The 7,852-nt window shown below is 38.0% G+C and overlaps 1 non-coding gene across 1 annotated transcript; it reads right to left on the bottom strand.

The window, feature by feature from the left end:
- Positions 1 to 7,245: 7,245 nt before the first annotated feature.
- On the bottom strand, positions 7,246 to 7,319 carry trnak-cuu (transfer RNA lysine (anticodon CUU)). The gene has a single exon. It is a non-coding gene; the product is annotated as a tRNA-Lys (tRNA).
- Between the last annotated feature and the right edge of the window lie 533 nt (positions 7,320 to 7,852).

Here is a 7,852-nt window from a genome sequence, read left to right as displayed (position 1 = left end):
CCTCTTGTATGAAAACAACATAGGTCTGAGATAATGATCAGATTACAGAATAAGTTTTACCTTTAATGTTTTCAGCACAAGTTCCGTGAACAAAAACACCCTGAACCATGTTGTCCAATTCTTTCGCAAGAAGACCAAACCAACGCTTGTCAATGGTTAGGGATTCAATCTCTTGCAGTTTTCTATTCTAGTTAAACTAGATAATCTAGACAAATTGATGGGTTCAGTATATATATAATTTTCTGATCAGACGTTGATGTTTGCTTGGTGTGTGTGAACTCTATGGAATGTATTTGCTCTGAAGTATCCTTTAATAAGGAGTATTTTAAGCTAAGACTTTGATCTGCATGCTGGTGCTCAATTCCTAACCTTAAAATCTCCATAGCCCAACGTGGGGCTCGAACCCACGACCCTGAGATTAAGAGTCTCATGCTCTACCGAACTGAGCTAGCGGGGCTTCTTCCTTATAACTTCCCATCACAATAGAAATGTTAGAATGCAAGAAATATGTTTCATGAGAAGTAAAACCCTCTTGTATGAAAACAACCTAGGTCTGAGGTAATGATCAGTTTACAGAATACATTTTACCTTTAATGTTTTTGAGCACAAGTTCCGTGAACAAAAACAACCTGAACCATGTTGTCCAATTATTTCGCAAGAAGATCAAACTCACGCTTGTCATTGGTTAGGGATTCAATCTCTTGCAGTTTTCCATTCTAGTTTAGCTATATAATCTAGACAAATTGATGGGTTTAATATATATATAATATTCTGATCAGCCGTTGATGTTTGCTTGGTGTGTGTGAACTCTATGGAATGTATTTGCTCTGAAGTATCCTTTAATAAGGAGTCTTTTAAGTTAAGACTTTGCTCTGCATACTGGTGCTCAATTCCGAATCTCAAAAGCTCCATAGCCCAACGTGGGGCTCGAAACCACGACCCTGAGATTAAGAGTCTCATGCTCTACCGAACTGAGCTAGCCGGGCTTCTTCCTTATAGCTTCACATCACAATAGAAATGTTAGAATGCAAGAAATATGTTTCATGACAAGTAAAACGCTCTTGTATGAAAACAACCTAGGTCTGAGATAATGATCAGATTAAAGAATAAGTTTTACCTTTAATGTTTTTGAGCACAAGTTCCGTGAACAAAAACAACCTGAACCATGTTGTCCAATTATTTCGCAAGAAGATCAAACCAACGCTTGTCATTGGTTAGGGATTCAATCTCTTGCAGTTTTCCATTCTAGTTAAGCTAGATAATCTAGACAAATTGATGGGTTCAGTATATATATAATTTTCTGATCAGACGTTGATGTTTGCTTGGTGTGTGTGAACTCTATGGAATGTATTTGCTCTGAAGTATCCTTTAATAAGGAGTATTTTAAGCTAAGACTTTGATCTGCATGCTGGTGCTCAATTCCTAACCTTAAAATCTCCATAGCCCAACGTGGGGCTCGAACCCACGACCCTGTGATTAAGAGTCTCATGCTCTACCAAACTGAGCTGGCGCTTCTTCCAAATAACTTCCCATCACAATAGAAATGTTAGAATGCAAGAAATATGTTTCATGAGAAGTAAAACCCTCTTGTATGAAAACAACCTAGGTCTGAGATAATGATGAGATTACCGAATAAGTTTTACCTTTAATATTTTTGAGCACAAGTTCCGTGAACAAAAAACGCCTGAACCATGTTGTCCAATTCTTTCGCAAGAAGATCAAACACACGCTTGACATTGGTTAGGGATTCAATCTCTTGCAGTTTTCCATTCTAGTTTAGCTATATAATCTAGACAAATTGATGGGTTTAATATATATATAATATTCTGATCAGCCGTTGATGTTTGCTTGGTGTGTGTGAACTCTATGGAATGTATTTGCTCTGTAGTATCCTTTAATAAGGAGTCTTTTAAGCTAAGACTTTGATCTGCTTGCTGGTGCTCACTTCCGAATCTCAAAAGCTCCATAGCCCAACGTGGGGCTCGAAACCACGACCCTGAGATTAAGAGGCTCATGCTCTACCGAACTGAGCTAGCCTGGCATCTTCCTTATAACTTCCCATCACAATAGAAATGTTAGAATGCAAGAAATATGTTTCATGAGAAGTAAAACCCTCTTGTATGAAAACAACCTAGGTCTGAGATAATGATCAGATTACAGAATAAGTTTTACCTTTAATGTTTTCAGCACAAGTTCCGTGAACAAAAACACCCTGAACCATGTTGTCCAATTCTTTCGCAAGATGACCAAACCAACGCTTGTCATTGGTTAGGGATTCAATCTCTTGCAGTTTTCCATTCTAGTTTAGCTATATAATCTAGACAAATTGATGGGTTTAATATATATATAATATTCTGATCAGCCGTTGATGTTTGCTTGGTGTGTGTGAACTCTATGGAATGTATTTGCTCTGAAGTATCCTTTAATAAGGAGTCTTTTAAGCTAAGACTTTGCTCTGCATGCTGGTGCTCAATTCTGAATCTGAAAAGCTCCATAGCCCAACGTGGGGCTCGAAACCACGACCCTGAGATTAAGAGTCTCATGCTCTACCGAACTGAGCTAGCCGGGCTTCTTCCTTATAACTTCACATCACAATAGAAATGTTAGAATGCAAGAAATATGTTTCATGAGAAGTAAAACCCTCTTGTATGAAAACAACCTAGGTCTGAGATAATGATCAGATTACAGAATAAGTTTTACCTTTAATGTTTTCAGCACAAGTTCCGTGAACAAAAACACCCTGAACCATGTTGTCCAATTCTTTCGCAAGATGACCAAACCAACGCTTGTCATTGGTTAGGGATTCAATCTCTTGCAGTTTTCCATTCTAGTTTAGCTATATAATCTAGACAAATTGATGGGTTTAATATATATATAATATTCTGATCAGCCGTTGATGTTTGCTTGGTGTGTGTGAACTCTATGGAATGTATTTGCTCTGAAGTATCCTTTAATAAGGAGTCTTTTAAGCTAAGACTTTGCTCTGCATGCTGGTGCTCAATTCCGAATCTCAAAAGCTCCATAGCCCAACGTGGGGCTCGAAACCACGACCCTGAGATTAAGAGTCTCATGCTCTACCGAACTGAGCTAGCCGGGCTTCTTCCTTATAACTTCACATCACAATAGAAATGTTAGAATGCAAGAAATATGTTTCATGAGAAGTAAAACCCTCTTGTATGAAAACAACCTAGGTCTGAGATAATAATCAGATTACAGAATACATTTTACTTTTAATGTTTTTGAGCACAAGTTCCGTGAACAAAAACACCCTGAACCATGTTGTCCAATTCTTTCGCAAGAAGACCAAACCAACGCTTGTCATTGGTTAGGGATTCAATCTCTTGCAGTTTTCCATTCTAGTTTAGCTATATAATCTAGACAAATTGATGGGTTTAATATATATATAATATTCTGATCAGCCGTTGATGTTTGCTTGGTGTGTGTGAACTCTATGGAATGTATTTGCTCTGAAGTATCCTTTAATAAGGAGTCTTTTAAGCTAAGACTTCGATCTGCATGCTGGTGCTCAATTCCGAATCTCAAAAGCTCCATAGCCCAACGTGGGGCTCGAAACCACGACCCTGAGATTAAGAGTCTCATGCTCTACCGAACTGAGCTAGCCGGGCTTCTTCCTTATAACTTCCCATCACAATAGAAATGTTAGAATGCAAGAAATTTGTTTCATGAGAAGTAAAACCCTCTTGTATGAAAACAACCTAGGTCTGAGATAATGATGAGATTTCAGAATAAGTTTTACCTTTAATGTTTTCAGCACAAGTTCCGTGAACAAAAACACCCTGAACCATGTTGTCCAATTCTTTCGCAAGAAGATCAAACACACGCTTGTTATTGGTTAGGGATTCAATCTCTTGCAGTTTTCCATTCTAGTTTAGCTATATAATCTAGACAAATTGATGGGTTTAATATATATGTAACATTCTGATCAGCCGTTGATGTTTGCTTGGTGTGTGTGAACTCTATGGAATGTATTTGCTCTGAAGTATCCTTTAATAAGGAGTCTTTTAAGCTAAGACTTTGCTCTGCATGCTGGTGATCAATTCTGAATCTCAAAAGCTCCATAGCCCAACGTGGGGCTCGAAACCACGACCCTGAGATTAAGAGTCTCATGCTCTACCGAACTGAGCTAGCCGGGCTTCTTCCTTATAACTTCCCATCACAATAGAAATGTTAGAATGCAAGAAATATGTTTCATGAGAAGTAAAACCCTCTTGTATGAAAACAACCTAGGTCTGAGATAATGATGAGATTACAGAATAAGTTTTACCTTTAATGTTTTCAGCACAAGTTCCGTGAACAAAAACACCCTGAACCATGTTGTCCAATTCTTTCGCAAGAAGATCAAACACACGCTTGTCATTGGTTAGGGATTCAATCTCTTGCAGTTTTCCATTCTAGTTTAGCTATATAATCTAGACAAATTGATGGGTTTAATATATATATAACATTCTGATCAGCCGTTGATGTTTGCTTGGTGTGTGTGAACTCTATGGAATGTATTTGCTCTGAAGTATCCTTTAATAAGGAGTCTTTTAAGCTAAGACTTTGCTCTGCATGGTGGTGATCAATTCTGAATCTCAAAAGCTCCATAGCCCAACGTGGGGCTCGAAACCACGACCCTGAGATTAAGAGGCTCATGCTATACCGAACTGAGCTAGCCGGGCTTCTTCCTTATAACTTCCCATCACAATAGAAATGTTAGAATGCAAGAAATATGTTTCATGACAAGTAAAACCCTCTTGTATGAAAACAACCTAGGTCTGAGATAATGATGAGATTACAGAATAAGTTTTACCTTTAATGTTTTCAGCACAAGTTCCGTGAACAAAAACACCCTGAACCATGTTGTCCAATTCTTTCGCAAGAAGACCAAACCAACGCTTGTCATTGGTTAGGGATTCAATCTCTTGCAGTTTTCCATTCTAGTTTAGCTATATAATCTAGACAAATTGATGGGTTTAATATGTATATAATATTCTGATCAGCCGTTGATGTTTGCTTGGTGTGTGTGAACTCTATGGAATGTATTTGCTCTGTAGTATCCTTTAATAAGGAGTCTTTTAAGCTAAGACTTTGATCTGCATGCTGGTGCTCAATTCCGAATCTCAAAAGCTCCATAGCCCAACGTGGGGCTCGAAACCGCGACCCTGAGATTAAGAGTCTCATGCTCTACCGAACTGAGCTAGCCTGGCATCTTCCTTATAACTTCCCATCACAATAGAAATGTTAGAATGCAAGAAATATGTTTCATGAGAAGTAAAACCCTCTTGTATGAAAACAACCTAGGTCTGAGATAATGATCAGATTACAGAATAAGTTTTACCTTTAATGTTTTCAGCACAAGTTCCGTGAACAAAAACACCCTGAACCATGTTGTCCAATTCTTTCGCAAGAAGACCAAACCAACGCTTGTCATTGGTTAGGGATTCAATCTCTTGCAGTTTTCCATTCTAGTTTAGCTATATAATCTAGACAAATTGATGGGTTTAATATATATATAATATTCTGATCAGCCGTTGATGTTTGCTTGGTGTGTGTGAACTCTATGGAATGTATTTGCTCTGAAGTATCCTTTAATAAGGAGTCTTTTAAGCTAAGACTTTGATCTGTATGCTGGTGCTCAATTCCTAATCTTAATATCTCTGTAGCCCAACTTGGGGCTCGAACCCACAACCCTGAGATTAAGAGTGTCATGCTCTATCAAACTGAGCTGGCGCTTCTTCCAAATAACTTCCCATCATAATATAAATGTTAGAATGCAAGAAATATGTTTCATGAGAAGTAAAACCCTCTTGTATGAAAACAACCTAGATCTGAGATAATGATCAGATTACAGAATACATTTTACCTTTAATGTTTTTGAGCACAAGTTCCGTGAAGAAAAACAACCTGAACCATGTTGTCCAATTCTTTCGCAAGAAGACCAAACCAACGCTTGTCATTGGTTAGGGATTCAATCTCTTGCAGTTTTCCATTCTAGTTTAGCTATATAATCTAGACAAATTGATGGGTTTAATATATATATCATATTCTGATCAGCCGTTGATGTTTGCTTGGTGTGTGTGAACTCTATGGAATGTATTTGCTCTGTAGTATCCTTTAATAAGGAGTCTTTTAAGCTAAGACTTTGATCTGCTTGCTGGTGCTCAATTCCGAATCTCAAAAGCTCCATAGCCCAACGTGGGGCTCGAAACCACGACCCTGAGATTATGAGTATCATGCTCTCCCGAACTGAGCTAGCCGGGCTTCTTCCTTATAACTTCCCATCACAATAGAAATGTTAGAATGCAAGAAATATGTTTCATGAGAAGTAAAACCTTCTTGTATGAAAACAACCTAGGTCTGAGATAATGATCAGATTACAGAATACATTTTACCTTTAATGTTTTTGAGCACAAGTTCCGTGAAGAAAAACAACCTGAACCATGTTGTCCAATTATTTCGCAAGAAGATCAAACCAACGCTTGTCATTGGTTAGGGATTCAATCTCTTGCAGTTTTCCATTCTAGTTAGGCTAGATAATCTAGACAAATTGATGGGTTCAATATATATATAATTTTCTGATCAGACGTTGATGTTTGCTTGGTGTGTGTGAACTCTATGGAATGTATTTGCTCTGAAGTATCCTTTAATAAGGAGTCTTTTAAGCTAAGACTTTCATCTGCATGCTGGTGCTCAATTCCTAACCTTAAAATCTCCATAGCCCAACGTGGGGCTCGAACCCACGAGCCTGAGATTAAGAGTGTCATGCTCTATCGAACTGAGCTGGCGCTTCTTCCAAATAACTTCCCATCATAATAGAAATGTTAGAATGCAAGAAATATGTTTCATGAGAAGTAAAACCCTCTTGTATGAAAACAACCTAGGTCTGAGTTAATGATCAGTTTACAGAATAAATTTTACCTTTAATATTTTTGAGCACAAGTTACGTGAACAAAAACAACCTGAACCATGTTGTCCAATTATTTCGCAAGAAGATCAAACCAACGCTTGTCAATGGTTAGGGATTCAATCTCTTGCAGTTTTCCATTCTAGTTAGGCTAGATAATCTAGACAAATTGATGGGTTCAATGTATATATAATATTCTGATCGGCCGTTGATGTTTGCTTGGTGTGTGTGAACTCTATGGAATGTATTTGCTATGAAGTATCCTTTAATATGGAGTCTTTTAAGCTAAGACTTTGATCTGCATGCTGGTGCTCAATTCCGAATGTCAAAAGCTCCATAGCCCAACGTGGGGCTCGAACCCACAACCCTGAGATTAAGAGTCTCATGCTCTACCGAACTGAGCTAGCCGGGCTTCTTCCTTATAACTTCCCATCACAATAGAAATGTTAGAATGCAAGAAATATGTTTCATGAGAAGTAAAACCCTCTTGTATGAAAACAACCTAGGTCTGAGGTAATGAGCAGTTTACAGAATACATTTTACCTTTAATGTTTTTGAGCACAAGTTCCGTGAACAAAAACAACCTGAACCATGTTTTCCAATTATTTCGCAAGAAGATCAAACCAACGCTTGTCATTGGTTAGGGATTCAATCTCTTGCAGTTTTCCATTCTAGTTAAGCTAGATAATCTAGACAAATTGATGGGTTCAATATATATATAATTTACTGATCAGACGTTGATGTTTGCTTGGTGTGTGTGAACTCTATGGAATGTATTTGCTCTGAAGTATCCTTTAATAAGGAGTCTTTTAAGCTAAGACTTTGCTCTGCATGCTGGTGATCAATTCTGAATCTCAAAAGCTCCATAGCCCAACGTGGGGCTCGAAACCACGACCCTGAGATTAAGAGTCTCATGCTCTACCTAACTGAGCTAGCCTGGCATCT

Source organism: Platichthys flesus, chromosome 20, assembly GCF_949316205.1.
Source record: "Platichthys flesus chromosome 20, fPlaFle2.1, whole genome shotgun sequence".
In the NCBI taxonomy this organism is placed as follows: domain Eukaryota; kingdom Metazoa; phylum Chordata; class Actinopteri; order Pleuronectiformes; family Pleuronectidae; genus Platichthys; species Platichthys flesus.
This window is presented reverse-complemented; position numbering and strand designations above follow the sequence as displayed.